This window comes from Amyelois transitella, chromosome W (genome assembly GCF_032362555.1).
Source record: "Amyelois transitella isolate CPQ chromosome W, ilAmyTran1.1, whole genome shotgun sequence".
NCBI classification, from domain to species: Eukaryota; Metazoa; Arthropoda; class Insecta; order Lepidoptera; family Pyralidae; genus Amyelois; species Amyelois transitella.
In genome coordinates, this window is record NC_083536.1 from 11,374,970 (window position 1) to 11,391,605 (window position 16,636).

The following is a 16,636-nucleotide window of genomic DNA, read 5'->3' on the forward strand; positions in this document are numbered from 1 at the left end:
TCAGCCCCCCAGTATGGCACCGCCACTGGCGGAAAGAAGCGAGGGCGTGGAGGCGATCCCTGAGGTGACCCGGGATGAGTTTGCTGCGGCCGTTACACGGCTGCGTGCGAAGTCGTCGCCCCGGGTCCTGATGAAGTTCCGGGTCGTGTCCTCGTTCTCGCTCTGGACGTTCTGGGAGAACGGCTGAGCCGGCTGGGCTGAGCCTGTTTCGAGCAGGGAAAGTTTCCCGCGGCGTGGAAAGTGGGCCGACTAATCCTACTGCAGAAGGAGGGACGTCCGGTGGATTCTCCGACCGGGTTCCGTCCCCTCGTCGTGCTCGATGAGGCCGGCAATTTATATTTATATTATGTTAAATTAAATTGTATTTTATGAAACATCTATTTTTTTTAAGAATTATTGAGGCAGCCTTCTGGTTTGTTTGCCATTTGATACAAATCAAACTAGTAGGCCAATGCTTTCCTTATTTTGTTTCGAAGTCACAACTATATACATATATATATTATTTTTATTTAATTTATTTATTTAAACTTCATAAAACAAAATACAAATGTATAGCACAATTGGCGGACTTAATGCTAGAAGCATTATCTACCAGTCAACCATTGGGTCTTACAGAGAACTTAATGTGGGGTTAAACTAAATAAATATATGTATTTATACCTACAAAAAATATAAAATAAAATAATTATAATATACATACAAAAAACTACAATAGATAAACAATATACATAAATAAATAGGTGCAGCGATTACCGAAATGAGTGAAAAGGCGATATTAAATACCCTCGCGACACAAGAAAAACCTGTATACCCGCGATTTGAAACTAGAACGACTTGGCGATGTCCTGATGGACTCAGGAAGTGAATTCCAGAGCCTAACAGCCATAACGGCGATAGAATTGGAGGCAATACCTGTACGGTGAAAAGGGATAGCTCTTAGTTAACTTATTTGAAGAACGTAGGACTTTTTCGTGAGTAGAACTTAATAGTTGGAAGTCTTTTTTAAGATAGTCTGGGGCAAGCTGATTATTGAGAATGGTATAGAGCTGACATAAAATGTGAAGATTTCTACGGTTACGGATAGGGAGCCATTTTATCTGAGAACGGTATTCAAAAATATGATCGTACTTCCGAAGGCAGAATACAAACCTAATACAATTGTTAAGAATACGTTCTAATTTGTTGAGATGCTCTTCAGTTAAATCCAGATAACACACATCAGCACAATCAATTATAGGCAGAAGAAGTGCATGGGCAAGCAAAATCTTCGTCTTTGTTGGAAGAAAATGTTTTAAGTGTTGCAGATAATGCAGAACACTGTAAACTTTCCGACTGGTTGCAACAACGTGTGAATCCCAATGTAAGTTGGTATCAATATGTATCTCCGAGACGTCCTGATCGTTACGAATTTGCGAGCCAATCACCACAGGGCGAGTGAGTCACGAATCCAAACGGGCAGAAATTTCCTGCACGTGCTCCGGAGGTAGGGAACGGGCATAACGTCCTCACGCCTCAAGAGTACGAACCGGAATGTGACTGGGGACCTTATTTATTCAAAAACCATTTTTGTTTGATAGCTTTAACAGCGAACAACCATAGCGAGTTCTTATACGGCACAGCGCCTTCTAGTGTCAGGAATCTAAACTAATGCTAACATTACCGGCCCCCAAGGACTAGCTGGCTAGTCCTTTAAACGGCTTGAAGTTATAACTATAAACCAAAACTAGAAATATAATTTAAACATAGAAAATAAAAGCATCGTCAGTCAACTCCACTGAATAAGAAATCTAAATAACAAAAAAAATTAACCTAATTATCAAAAGGAAGGGGACATATTTTAGTGATTGGTCGTTTAAAAATATTATTTTTATACTTGACAGTTACCACCCTGTTCAATCCATCCTTTCCGGGGTGTTTTTCAATAATACGAACCAATAACCACTTTCTGGGAGGAAGTCTCTCGTCCTTGACAAGTACCATTGTACCAACATCAGGTTCCAAAGTGCAATGCCACCATTTACGGCGATTTTGTAAAGTGGTTAAATATTCGATACTCCAGCGAGCCCATACAGATTGAACCATTTTTTGAATGAGCTGCCAACGATCCAGATGCGAAATTTTATCAGGGAGACTTACTTCCGGAACAGTCACGGTAGCTTCGTCAATCAGAAAATGGCTCGGCGTCAGTGGAGAAATGTCATCAATAGAGGCATAAAGGTCTGGAATTTACGCAAGCTTCAACTTGACTTAACATAGTGGTGTACTCCTCAAAGGTAAGATAAGTCTGGCCTATTACTCTCTTAATATGGGATTTAATGGATTTCACTCCCGCTTCCCATAACCCACCAAAATGGGGAGATCCAGGAGAAATAAAATGCCACTTAGTATTCTCATTAGCAAGAAGTTCTGAGATTTCTCCAACCACTGTGGATGACCTATTTTTAAACATAATATCCAATTCCTTTGAGGCCCCAACAAAATTAGTAGCGCAATCACTCCACAAATCACTACAGTGGCCACGCCTAGACGTGTGGAGAGATCGCTCACCAATTCTAAATGTATAGCCTTGGTAACAGTACATATAAACAAACAGATATAAGCTTTAGTAGTACGTTGACATCGTCCTGGATATAGTTTAAGTGTGACAGGTCCTGCGTAGTCTACTCCACTATTGTGGAAAGGTTTAGTAGGAGTAACTCTGCAGGTGGGTAATTGACCCATCAATTGGCTGATCGGAGTAGCAGAGTATTTAAAACAAGTTATACATTGACGTATAGTCTTTCTAACTAAATTCTTTCCTCCGATTATCCAATAATTTTGTCTTACAGTATAATGCGTCAATTGAGGTCCTCCGTGTAACGTCTTAAGATGGATATCTCTAACAATTAACAATGCTAAATGACATTTAGACGATAAAATATTAGGTGACTTTACATCAAATTCAATTTCAGCGTTGCGCCCTGTAGCTCTTAAAATCAGATCTTCATCAAAATAAGGAGTTAATGATCGTAATTTACTAGATTTAGAAAGCTTTTCTCCAGTCCTTTACCTTTGAATTTCATTGTGAAAACTATTTAATTGGGACAAACGAATACAAACATTCTTAGCCTTAATTAATTCGTCAACGGTTAAATAGTTAGGAAAAGATACAACGATAGTCTGATCAATCTCAGTCTGAAGGCGAGTTTTACATATTTGGTAAAACCTAAAAACGTAAGCAGTAACACGTATCAGTTTCTTAAAATTTGAAAACTTGGTTAAAAATTGCAATCCATCATTAATATCTACTACAGCCGAAACATGTACCTTTAACTTACTTTCTAGATTTGTTTCGGGAATATCAGGGTAACACAATGGAATATCATCGGATTCTTGCAAAAATTGTGGTCCATGCCACCACAAGTCACATAACTTTAAAGATTCAGGGTTCAATCCTCGCGTCGCACAATCTGCGGGATTGTCTTTTGATTTAATATGGTGCCACTGGTCAGTACTTAAAATATTTAATATCTCAGTAGTTCGGTTTGCCACATAAGTTTTCCAGTAGTTTGGGCTCTTTCTCAACCAAGATAACACAATAGTGGAATCCGTCCAAGCAAAAACGGAATCATTCGCAATCTTTAAACTAGTTTTAACATCCTTTAATAGTTTTGATAACAACACAGCTCCGCACAACTCTAATCTAGGTAGTGAAACTTGTTACACGGGAGCAACTTTGGTTTTTGCAAGAACAAGTGAAACATATGTTTTATTACTAGTAATAACTCTAACGTAAATGACTGCGGCGTACGCTAGACATGAAGCGTCACTGAACCCATGAATTTCCATCTTCTCTATGTCATTAAATTGTGTAAAAAACCAACGATTTATTTGTAGGGTTTCCATGTGCAATAATTGGTTTCGATATAATAATAATATAATAATATTTCTTTATTTACATAAACATGGTAAGTACAATTTGCTGTTACATTTTACAAGTATCACATGTTTGCCTTTGCGGCATGCAAAAAATATTTGTAAGACGCTGTATTTAGTCATAATTAAGGTTGCTATAATAATTCAAATTACATTGTCAGTATTCAATTATTACTACTAAATAAATCCATTTACAAAATATCATTTACACTATAGAATTGTTTAGTCAATAACCATTCTTTTAATTTATTTTTAAACTGTTTCAGTGGTAAAATTTTTAGGTCATTAGGAATTTTGTTAAAGATTTTGATGCACATATTATAGCTATTTTCCTGATATAATATTGTGTTCGGTATCCGATCCAGTATCAACCTGCTTGTGTTTCTTGTAACTCTCTTATAAACATCTGAAGCTTTTTTGAAGATTTCTGGGTGCATTTTAGTAAATACACAAATTTCATATATATATAAGCATGGTAGTGTGAGTATGTTAAGTTTTATAAAGAGTGGTTTGCAAGATTCATAGTATCTTTTACCACAAATTGCACGCACACACTTTTTTTGTGCTATGAATGCTATTTTTGCAAGTACACTATTTCCCCAAATCAACAAACCCTACCGCAGCACAGAACCAATGTAGCCATGATATGCCGTTAATGCTGTTTTTAGTGATGCCGTACGCCGTAATTTATTTAGTACATATACGAACCTATTCAATTTTGTACACACTTTTGATACATGTGCCTTCCAATTGCATTCTTTATCCATTGTTATTCCCAAGAAAGTATGTTCATTTACTTCTTGTAATTGTTTACCATTATAGTGTAGTTTAAGTGGTTGTGTTTTACTATTTTTTGTTGTAAATTGCATGAAACTAGTCTTTGTGAGATTAACTTGTGGATTATTCCTATCTAACCATAATATTATTTTATTTATTTCATTTTTTTTTTCGTATAAATGTATGTCATTTTTATTATCTTTTGTTACAATAAGAGATATATCGTCCGCAAATAATACACAAGAATAGTCTGTTACATCAGGTAAATCGTTAACATATAAAAGAAATAACAATGGCCCGAGGACGCTACCTTGGGGTACCCCACATTTGCTAAATAACCTCTTCGATTTATATGTTTTGGTTACGTTATTATTATCACAGATTTGAATCTCTACATATTGAACACGATTTTTTAGGTAAGATGTAATCCATTTCAGTGGTGGTCCTCTGATACCATATTTTTCTAATTTAACTAGTAGATTGTCATGGGAGACAAAATCGAATGCCTTGCTCATGTCAAAATATACAACTGTCACTTTTTGTTTACTATCTAGGCCACTTATGATTCTTTTAGAAAGGTCAAAGCATGCATGTGTGGTTGATTTACCTTTTTGAAATCCATACTGTTCATGTTTTAGTAAATCATTGCTTATTAAATATTGTAACATTTGTCTGTATAGAGCTTTTTCGAATATCTTTGAAAATATTGAGACTAGAGTGATAGGGTGAAAGTTGCCTATGTGCAATTTTGAACCATTTTTATGTATCGGCTTTATTACAGAATTTTTTAATTTTCAGGGAAATTACCACTTTCAAATGACAAGTTAATAATGTATGTCAAAACTGGCGCTATTTCCTCTTTACATTGTTTGATTATTTTAGTTGCAAATCCGTCATGGCCCTCTGTATTAGAATCATTTAGCGATGAAATTAAGCTAATTGTATCATTTATGCCTATAGGTTTTAGAAACATACTATTTTCTTTCGTTTTAATACTATCATCTTTCATCGGTTTTGTGTTACCAGGAGCTAGATTTGCGAAGCAATTATTAAATGCATCCGCGATTTTTTCAGGGCAGTATATGATCTCACCATTTATTTCCAATGCAGTTATGTCAGAAATATATGTTTTGTTTTCTGTTTTTATGATGTTCCATGATGCTTTGCCTTTGTTTTTACTATTTTTTATAAAATTTTCATTATCATTTTTTTTTTGACATTTCTATGCACTTCTTCAAAACTTTTGCGTATTTTTGATATTTTATCTTACTTTCAACTGTTTTATTCAGATAATATTTTTTCCTTAATTTTATTTTTGTCAAACAACTTCGCTTAATTCCTTTTGTTATCCATTTATTGATCGCTTTTTCGGTGTCATTTTTAATTTTTTTTAGTGGAAAACAAAGTTTGTAAAACATTGTATAGATTAATGAATTTGTCATAAGCTTTATTTACATCATTTTCGATAAAAATTTCATTAAATGTCAAGTTATTTATGTGTTGCCTAAACATGTCGATATTTTGTCTTGCATAGTCTCTTTTATAATACCATGATTTCGAGCAATTTTTTTTTACATGGTATCCATCAAATCGCATTATTTGAGCTGTGTCATGGTCAGATAAATACAATTGTTTTACTATTGTTTCAGTTGCGGCTATGTTAGGGGAAGAGGTACTTTTGTTGGCCCCCCTTCAATGATTGACCTTTTGAACTTTTTAGGTAAATAATAAAGATTACCAGCAGAAAAATAACTAACCAAATAAAGAAAATACTACTATCATTTCTTAGCTAGCAACACCAATCGGTAGTTTTTGATTTGGTGTGTAGCAACACTGTCAAAAAAAAAATATTTTGTTCGGGTGTCATGATCGCACCGAGATCCTGCAAATTCTTAAGAAAAACCGTTAAGATTGGGTAAGTTTATTGCTTTGTTTCTTGTTTATTATTAACCGGTAATGTAAATGAGTTGTGTTTTATCCTTCCATAGTTAATTAGGAGCTAGTTATAACTAAAATATAATCCGCCAACTGACTCAAAAAGGAAATATTATGAGGCCAATCATTGTATTGTGGATTTATATGGAAGTCCAACTGAATGACCTGACGGCCAATAAATAAAAAACGGTTTAACAATATTCGATACGATTTTAAACTTCATTTGTATTTATTTATATGTGCTATTATTAAATTTGTTGTGGGAACAGTCATAGGTAATATATAAACAAAAACTGGCAGGGCCAATCATTGTGTTTTTTAGTCGATTGACCATGCCAATAACTGCATGCAATGAGGGCCAATCACTAGATCGATTCAAAAGCGATGTAGTAGTGATGTGCGCGATTATTTAGGTAGGTACCTAGTAGGCGATGAAGGTACCTTTTTCTTTACTAAGTAATCCACACAAATTTTTAATTAACTTTTTAAAGTAAAAGTTTACTATTCATAGTACTAGTAAATTATTTTAATTATAAATTCTATATGCCTTTAGGAGTGATATAGGCTACTTTTTTTCCACTGTTAGTCCAACGGATGAAACCCGCGCAGAGTGGTAGTCTAATAGTATAATATAAAGTTAGCTAATATTTTATGTTATTGTATAGATCATGCCGAAACCACCATCCGGAAAACCTTATGAAAAAAAATATTCAGAAGAAGATTTAACGGCAGCAGTAGCTGCATATGAAAATGGGATGCCCAAAAGAGAAGCTGCTCGGAAATTTCATATTCCGAGAGCAACTTCACAGTATAGACTTAGTGGAAAACTTATAAAAACTAGACCAGGTCCACCAACCATTCTCACAGAAACCGAAGAGCAAAAGCTCGCCGAGTGGATAATCACCTCTAGCAAAAAAGGTTTTCCCAGAAGAAAGGAAGATGTTCTTTATAGTGTAGAGCAGTTCATGAAAAAAACACCAAGACCAAGTAAATTTAAAGACAACAAGCCTGGAGAAGGGTGGTATAAACTATATTTAAAGAGACATCCAGAAATTACCAAAAGAACTGCAGAAGCAGTTACCTCTGCAAGTTCCAATGTCTCTCAAGATAATATTAGAAATTGGTTCAAACAAATAGAAAAAACACTTACAGACGAAGAGCTTAAAATCCTTAAAGACCCAACTAGAATCTTTAATGGAGACGAGACGGGGTTTCAACTTTGTCCTAAACAAGGAAAAGTTTTGGCCGAAAAAGGATCCAGAGATGTCTACGAAATTGATATGGCAGCAGCTAAGTCAAGTATAACTGTCAACAACTTTTTCGGCTAGTGGGTCAGTTACACCACCCTTGGTAATATACCCATTGAAGCGGATGCGTGCAGATATAAGAGATTCTGTTCCCTCGCATTGGGGTATATCTCTATCTGATAACGGGTGGATGACCAAAGAAATATTTTCTCAATATATTACGAACATTTTATACCCTCACCTTAAAAGTAAAAATGTTGAATTTCCAATAATCTTTTTCGTCGATGGCCATAAAAGCCATATAAACTATGAATTGAGTCAGAAATGCAAAGAGTTAGGTATAGTATTAGTTGCGTTGTATCCAAATGCGACTAGAATCTTGCAACCAGCGGATGTGTCAGCCTTTAAACCCATTAAAAATAATTGGAGGAAAGCTTTGCTCGAATGGCGGCGGAACAATTTAAGGAAACAACTGACCAAAGTAGATTTTGGAGGAATCCTCACCACTGTAGTGGAACAGCACATAAAAAAAGAAACAATAATTAATGGGTTTAGAGTATGCGGATTATTAGACGGCCTCTGTGGCGCAGCGGTATTACGCTTGTCTGTGACACCGGGAGTCTCGGGTTCAAATCCCGACCAGGGCATGATGAGAAAAGAACTTTTTCTGATTGGCTTGGGTCTTGGATGTTTATCTATATAAGTATTTATTATAAAATATAGTATCGTTGAGTTAGTATCTCGTAACACAAGTCTCGAACTTACTTCGAGGCTAACTCAATCAGTGTAATTTGTCCGGTATATATTTATTTATTTATTATTATATCCCTGGAATCCTGACGCCATAAACTATGCCAAATGTCTAGGAAAACAAAGTTTTTGTTCTCCAGTTGAGACAGCGCCCAGAGAGGAAAAGAAACTGACTATGTCAGATTTTCAAAATCTTGTGAATCCAGATATTCTTACAATGCTTCAGAATGAAGTTTCGATCCAAAACAATATTTTTTACGAATCTTTAAAAAACATTTACAAATCACTGAAAGACGAAAAGATATCAGTCGAAGATTCAAACGATAAGGGATACTTATACATTGAAAATAATTGGGTATCAATCGAGGATCTCTCTATGGTTATAATTCCAGGTGCTAGTAAACCGGATGAAGTATTTTGCACTACCACAGAAGATAAAAGTAACAACAACATAAATAATATAGAAGAAATCAATATAGAAAGTTTTAATGAAGATAATTTAGGTAACATAATTATATATCAAGACAAAATGTATAGAAAACACTGAGAAAGTTATAATTCCAGGCGCTAGTAAACCGGATGAAAAATTTTGCACTACCCCAGAAGATGAAAGTAACAACATAAATAATATAGAAGAAATCAATATAGAAAGCTTTAATGAAGATAATTTAGATAACATATATATCAAGACAAAATGTATAGAAAACACTGAGAAAGTTATAATTCCAGGCGCTAGTAAACCGGATGAAAAATTTTGCACTACCCCAGAAGATGAAAGTAACAACATAAATAATATAGAAGAAATCAATATAGAAAGCTTTAATGAAGATAATTTAGATAACATATATATCAAGACAAAATGTATAGAAAACACTGAGAAAGTTATAATTCCAGGCGCTAGTAAACCGGATGAAAAATTTTGCACTACCCCAGAAGATGAAAGTAACAACATCTATACTAATATTATAAAGCTGAAGAGTTTGTTTTGTTTGTTTGTTTGTTTGTTTGTTTGTTTGTTTAAACGCGCTAATCTCAGAAACTACTGAACCGATTTGAATAATTCTTTCACTGTTAGATAGTCTATTTATCGAAGAAGGCTATAGGCTACATTTTATCCCGGATTTCCTACGGGAAACGTCAACAATGACGGTGAAAGTTGAATGAGTCGGCCATCTGCGAGCTTTCCACGCGAACGCTGCGCAAACCAACAAAGATATAGTAAAACAATGTACTAAAGATGTGAAGTACTCATTTTTTGCCACAAAAAAGTCCGCGAGAGCATATATCTATCTCTTAAGGTTTACTTACAATAACCACTTTTATGTTAATTTTTTAAGATTATGTTTTCATTATAAACATAAGTTATTTTGAAACCAATTTTCTTTAATTCAGTATTAATCTAAATAAATATGTTTATTACTTTCGGCTTTTCATGTAGACTAAAATTGCCATTTACAGTATATAAATCAGACGAATAGGTTTTGAGATATAGTCGTTATAAGCAATTTGCAGCGAAACATTTAATACGGCGAACCAGCGTTCTTTTAATACGCGTGACCGCCTGACCGCCCCCCCCCCCCCTCACCCCGCATCTTTCGATTGCCCTTATTACTATTTTAAAGTATCAGCCTGTAAGATCCCATTACTGGGCAAAGGCCTCTCATCTCACTATACGGTCTCCGTTCCGTCGCGGGTAATGATGTGGGCCAAGTCGCATAACAATTAGCAGCTATAATTGATAAAGCCGAGGAGGATGTTTGCAAAAATAAATATGATGCCCAAAATAACTATTCCACGCGGACGAAGTCGCGGGCACAGCTAGTAAATAATATAGAAGAAATCAATATACAAAGTTTTAATGAAGATAATTTAGATAACATATGTAATGAGACAAAATGTATAGAGAACACTGAGAAAGTTATAATTCCAGGCGCTAGTAAACCGGATGAAGAATTTTGCACTATCCCTACATTTATAGAAGACACTGAGAAAGTTACAGAAAACATGAAAAAATTGGATTTTCTTTTTGAAAAACTAGACGTCATTGAAGACTTTACCGAAATAACAACTGCGACGAAACTTGAGGATTTCCTTCCCAAAGCACCGACACCTAAGCGCAAAGGGAAAATGTTGTCTAAAAATTCTGGTGTGTATGTTTTAACCAGCGAAAAATGGTTCGAATATGAAAAGGCGAAACAAAACGAAAAAGAAAAAAATATAGCAGATAAAGAAGAGCGCAAAAAGGCCAGACAACTAGCCAAGCAAGCTAAAGAAATAAAGAAGGAAGAAAATAAAAGAAGTAATAAAAGGAAATGTACAGAGGAAAAGAAATTTAAGCCAATTGTGGGCAAAAAACGAAAAGTAGTAGTCAATAAAAATAAAGAGAAGAAAAACATTTCATATAAAAACGAGAATATCTTATGTACAAAAGAAGAAATAATTGCAGAAACTAAGAAAATAAATGTGAATGACATCGAAGTGAACAAAACACAACAACTGAATAATCTAAATATAGTTACTAAAAAGACTGATGACAAAGCGACTGATTACAATAAGACTGACAACAAAGAGATTGACAGCAGAGAAGAAAAAGAAATGAAGAAAATGGGTGTTACTGAAACATTTATACGTACTAAACCAGCTGAGAAAAAGAGTAAAATAAATATAATTTCAAATATTTCCATTCCAGCAAATCATAATGTGAGGCGAATACTTTTCGACAACGACTGTGCTGTCAAGCCAGATATCGTTTTAAGCAGAGCTAAAATACTCAATCGACGAACCACATTCAGGAATGAACAAGAACTGCAGGAGTATTTAAATAAATGCAGTCCCTAGTTCCCCTTGTTTTTTACTAGCTTTTCAAAGATAATTTGGTTTTTTTTTTAAGATATTTTTTTGTGCGTATAATTAAAGTGAATTTTAAGTTTGTTAAAGAATTTTTGATTTTAGAAGAACAAAATGTGCCTTATTGTTTTTATGTTAACTAGAAATGTAAAAGAATTTAACTTTTGTTTTTGTGACAGATATTCATAAGTGAATTTTTAATTTGTTTTAGATGAAAACAGTGTTCTTGTGATGTTAACTATAACTTGAGAATTTAATTCTTTTTGTATAAGATTTTAATTTTTTATTTTATAAAGATTATTTAAAACAATCAAGTAGGTACCTATTATTTTGCCTCCTAGGGACTTAATAAAACTCCCTTTTCCCATCACTATTCCTTATTCCGCTACAATAATCGGCACACCACGTATGCAATGATTGGCACGGCCATTCTTTGTCAGGTAACTAGGTCAATTACTGTGCTCAAGGGGGCCAATATTACTACTTTTGGGTGTTGATTTAAAAAAAACACTTAAAACTACACCATAACATTAAGGCATAAAGCCCAAACTGTATCAAATATTTTGTAAGTCCTTTCGGAATTGTGATATGTAAATTCAACAACAAGTTTCATGAAAATATTAAAAGAAACATCGGGTTAAACTGGGCACTATGCTTAAAAGGCCAATCATTGTACCTCTTCCCCTACTTGTTATATGGTCAATAGAATTGTTTTTGCGAGTTGGTTCCTTAACGTGTAGTTTTAAGTTAAAATTTTCCACCAACTCCACAAGGTCAATACTATCTTGTGTTTGTTCTAATATATTTATATTTAAATCACCCGCAAAGATAATCTTCTTTTTATCGTTTATAGTTAGATTTTCAATAATTAATTTTAATTTCTTAAAAAATATTTTAATGTCAGAAATTGGTGTTCTATATAAACAAACTATGAATAAATTTTGTGATGGAATTTCAACTCCACAACTCTCAAAATTCCTTGGTTCTGACAAATTGTTTACATAGGTAATCTCCTTACATTCAATGTCTTTTCTTATCATTATACAAACTCCGCCTCTTTTTTTATTTTCACGACAAAAAGACGATGCCAACTTAAATCCTGACAACGTTACATATTTTTCTTCGCCGCGAATCACAAAAGTTTCAGTGAAGCACATTGCATTTATAAAAAATTATCGGAATTAAAGAGCTCAGTTAGTATAATTTCTAAGGTATCTGTTTTTGAAAGTAAACTTTGTTTATTCTGATGGATGACAGTAAATTTACTGGCGAAAAAAATCATTTTTTGTTGTTTGATTTGTGGACTTTTTTATATATTGTTGTTTTTTTTTATTTATTTATTCTTTATTGTAACAATTACAATTTGTAAAGTACAATAGGCGGACTTAATGCCAATAGCATTATCTAACAGTCTACCATTGGGTTAAGCAGAGAACCTTTGTGTGGGTGATAATAAAAATTTATAATAAAAATACTTACTATACCATTTATACTATAAACCTATACTTAATATATACATATATATACCCATAAACTACACTACACATACATACATATATAAATATATATATATATATATATATATATATATATATATATATATATTTGCAGCAGATTACATACAGAGATTATTTACTCTCTCATGACTGAGTCAGAAACAACTGGACCACGTGCGACTTAAAACTGGCGCGGCTCAGAGAAGCTTGAACGGAATCGGGAAGTGCATTCCAAAGTCTGACAGCTGTAGCAGCGAAAGAATTTGAATAGAAACCTGTACGGTGAAAAGGTGTTGCAAGGGTCAACCTGTTAGAGGAACGTAGGATTCTTTCATGGGTGGAACTTAAAAGTTGAAATTCGGATCTAAGATAATCTGGAGCTAGGGGATTATTAAGAATATTATAAAGTTGACAAAGAATATGAAGATTCCTACGTTGTCGGATGGGCAGCCACTTAAGCTGAGAATGGAATTCAGAGACATGGTCATACTTACGAAGACAGAAAATAAATCTGATGCAGTTATTGAGAAGACGTTCAAGCTTATTAAGTTGTTCTTCAGTTAGATCCAAACAACACACATCAGCATAATCAATAATGGGTATAACAAGTGCTTGCGCCAGCATTACCTTAGTTTTGATGGGAAGAAAATGTTTAAGACGTTGCAGGTAATGTAGGGACCCGTAGACCTTTCGACTGAGCTCAACGACATATGGGTTCCAGCAAAGGTTTGAATCAATAAGAAGACCGAGGTCTTTGACAGTCGGACTAAAAGGTATCGGAGTGCTGTCGAACATCAGAGGCGGCGTACTATTGAGGTCTAAATTATTTATTTGATAGGCACTTCCCACTACAACCGCCTGACACTTTTTTACATTAACGTGAATCCCAAAGTTTTTAGACCACCCTAGTATAGTGTTTAAATTGTGATTTAATATGGAAATTGAACTATCTATGTCGTCTATATTAGTATGTGTATAAAGCTGCAAGTCATCTGCATAAAAATGATAAGAGCATGTTATATGAGACGAGAGAAGATTAATAAAAATAGAAAAAAGGATAGGAGATAAAATGCCGCCTTGCGGTACGCCGGCTTTCAGATCACACCAGTCGGATGTCTCCGCACCGTTGCGAACCCGCTGCCGACGACCGCGAAGATAACTCGAGAACCAATCAATCACCGAAGGGGATACGTTGCAACGGGTTAGAACAGTTAATAAAATATCAATATCGACAGTATTAAACGCGTTACTAAAATCAATTAACACCAATATGGTAACTTTTTGGTTTTCCATCCCCTTTCTTATGTCATCAGTAACACGAAGCAGTGCAGTAGTTGTACTGTGTCCGGGCCTAAAACCAGACTGATATCGATTGAGAAGATTGTTGTCAATCAAGTGTTTTAAACATACATACATACATACATACATATGATCACGTCTATATCCCTTGCGGGGTAGACAGAGCCAACAGTCTTGAAAAGACTGAATGGCCACGTTCAGCTATTTGGCTTAATGATAGAACCGAGATTCAAATAGTGACAGGTTGCTAGCCCATCGCCTAAAAGAGGAATCCTAAGTTAATAAGCCTATCCCTTAGTCGCCTTTTACGACATCCATGGGAAAGAGATGGAGTGGTCCTATTCTTTTTTGTAATAGTGCCGGGAACCACACGGCACAAGTGTTTTAAAAACTGATTAAAGACAGATGCTTCGAGGATTTTAGACAGAAAGGAAAGGATGGAAATGGGACGCACATCATTTAAACGGATAGGATCAGGAATCTTGGGGAGAACAAAAGCATTAAGCCATGAGGTAGGAAAACGATGTTTTATGAAGCTGGTATTTATAATGTGCGTGATGACAGGGAGAATAAAGCTGAGAATTGGGATCAACATCACGCGACTAATTTCATCTGGCCCAACAGCATTAGAAGTTATGGATCGGATGGTTTTTGAGACATCGTCCTCGGTGACTGTGGAAAATTCGAATAAACTACCATCAGGAACAGGCAAATCAAAAATATAAGAAATAGTACAGTTTTTAACTGTGCGATCCAAGAGTGGGACAGTTGTAAAATGATTGTTGAGAGCATTCAAGGAAAAAGGTATTTTTGAAGATTCATTTTTTATTTTGCCTATGCCCTGAGAATTGAGAAATTTCCAGAGATTAGCAGAAGAAACATTTTCGATGTGTTCAGTGAAATAGCGGCGTTTAGCGTTTCTACAAAATTGGTTGCATCGATTCCTTGCAGCTTTATACAATAACCAATTTTCATTACTGCGTTCCCGTTTAAATCTACGAAAAGCATTGTTCCGTCGTCTCATGGCTATACGAACTGCATTAGTTATCCACGGTGCGGGAGGACGCTTTATTTTGACTGTTCTCACTGGAGCATGCGCATCATACAGAGCCAAGATTTTATTATTAAACAGACAAATTTTCTCATCCACTGTATTCGCTGCAGTCACCGGAGACCAGTCAATTTTAGAGGCGTCAGTTATTAAGGCCCTGTGGTCTATTTTTGAGAAGCAGCGCAGTTGGAGGATTTTAGGCTTTATTTTGGGAACTCTAAGCTTGTAAGAGACAAAAATTAAGTCATGATGAGAAAATCCCGGGGCCGGTATTTGACCATGACTGGCGACAAGCTTTTCTGAGGAAGTTATTATCAAGTCAAGCAAGGTAGGTCTATGTTCTGTGAAGTGTGTTGGCCCAGATGGGAGAATAGAAAAATTAACCGACTTGACAATATTTAGTAATTTAGAAGTTCTAGAATTTCCCTTCAAAAGGCACGTGTTAAAATCCCCAAGGATCAGATGATGTGCATAGTCTGAACAAACCGATTCCAGAAGCGACTCAAAGGTAGAAAAATAATCTATCTTTAAAGAAGGGGAATAAAAGATGCCAAGAATAGATTTACAACCCTTAACTGTGACCTCTAACAAGATATACTCCATTGAAGCTGAATATTCAGAAGGTGACATGGAGATTACGCGGTAAGGAATGTCACTACGCAAATATATAGCAACACCTCCCGACCCCTTATCAACACGATCATTTCGTATCAGTACGAATCCAGGCAACGAGTAGCTAGTAGAAGGTAGATTAGGCTTAAACCAGGTTTCTGAGACAAGTACTGCACTCAGTTCATCAAAAGAAAAAGCTTCAACGAGGTCAGAGTAATGAGCGGGAATGCTCTGTGCATTTATGTGGCACACATTGAAATTTTGAGAAAAGCGGTGGAAGGCGTCCCTGACAAATTCTCCCAGTGTCCCTGAAGAGCCATGAGAGGCAAAACTGGAGGAACCAGAGTCCTCTGCAGTGCATAAGGAGTCATTATTGTTAATTGAATGTTGCTGTTGCTGCATAATAAATAAACACAATATATATATATGGTTCTTACAAACTAACTATTAATATAAGGGTGTATTTAGTTTGACGAACTAAAGCAAAAGTTCTCGCCAAACCCGCCAGCCGGACTTAACAAACAAAGGAAATAAAAAAGTAAAAACACAAATTATCACAAACCGAAGCAAGAACACCATGGCTGTATGTAAGAAACAACCAAGCATACAATTGAATGAAGTTGACAGTTACAAAAACAAAAAAAAGTTGACATTGACATTCACGAAATGAACGGCGAACGGCAATAGAAAAGAAGGAAAAAAACAAA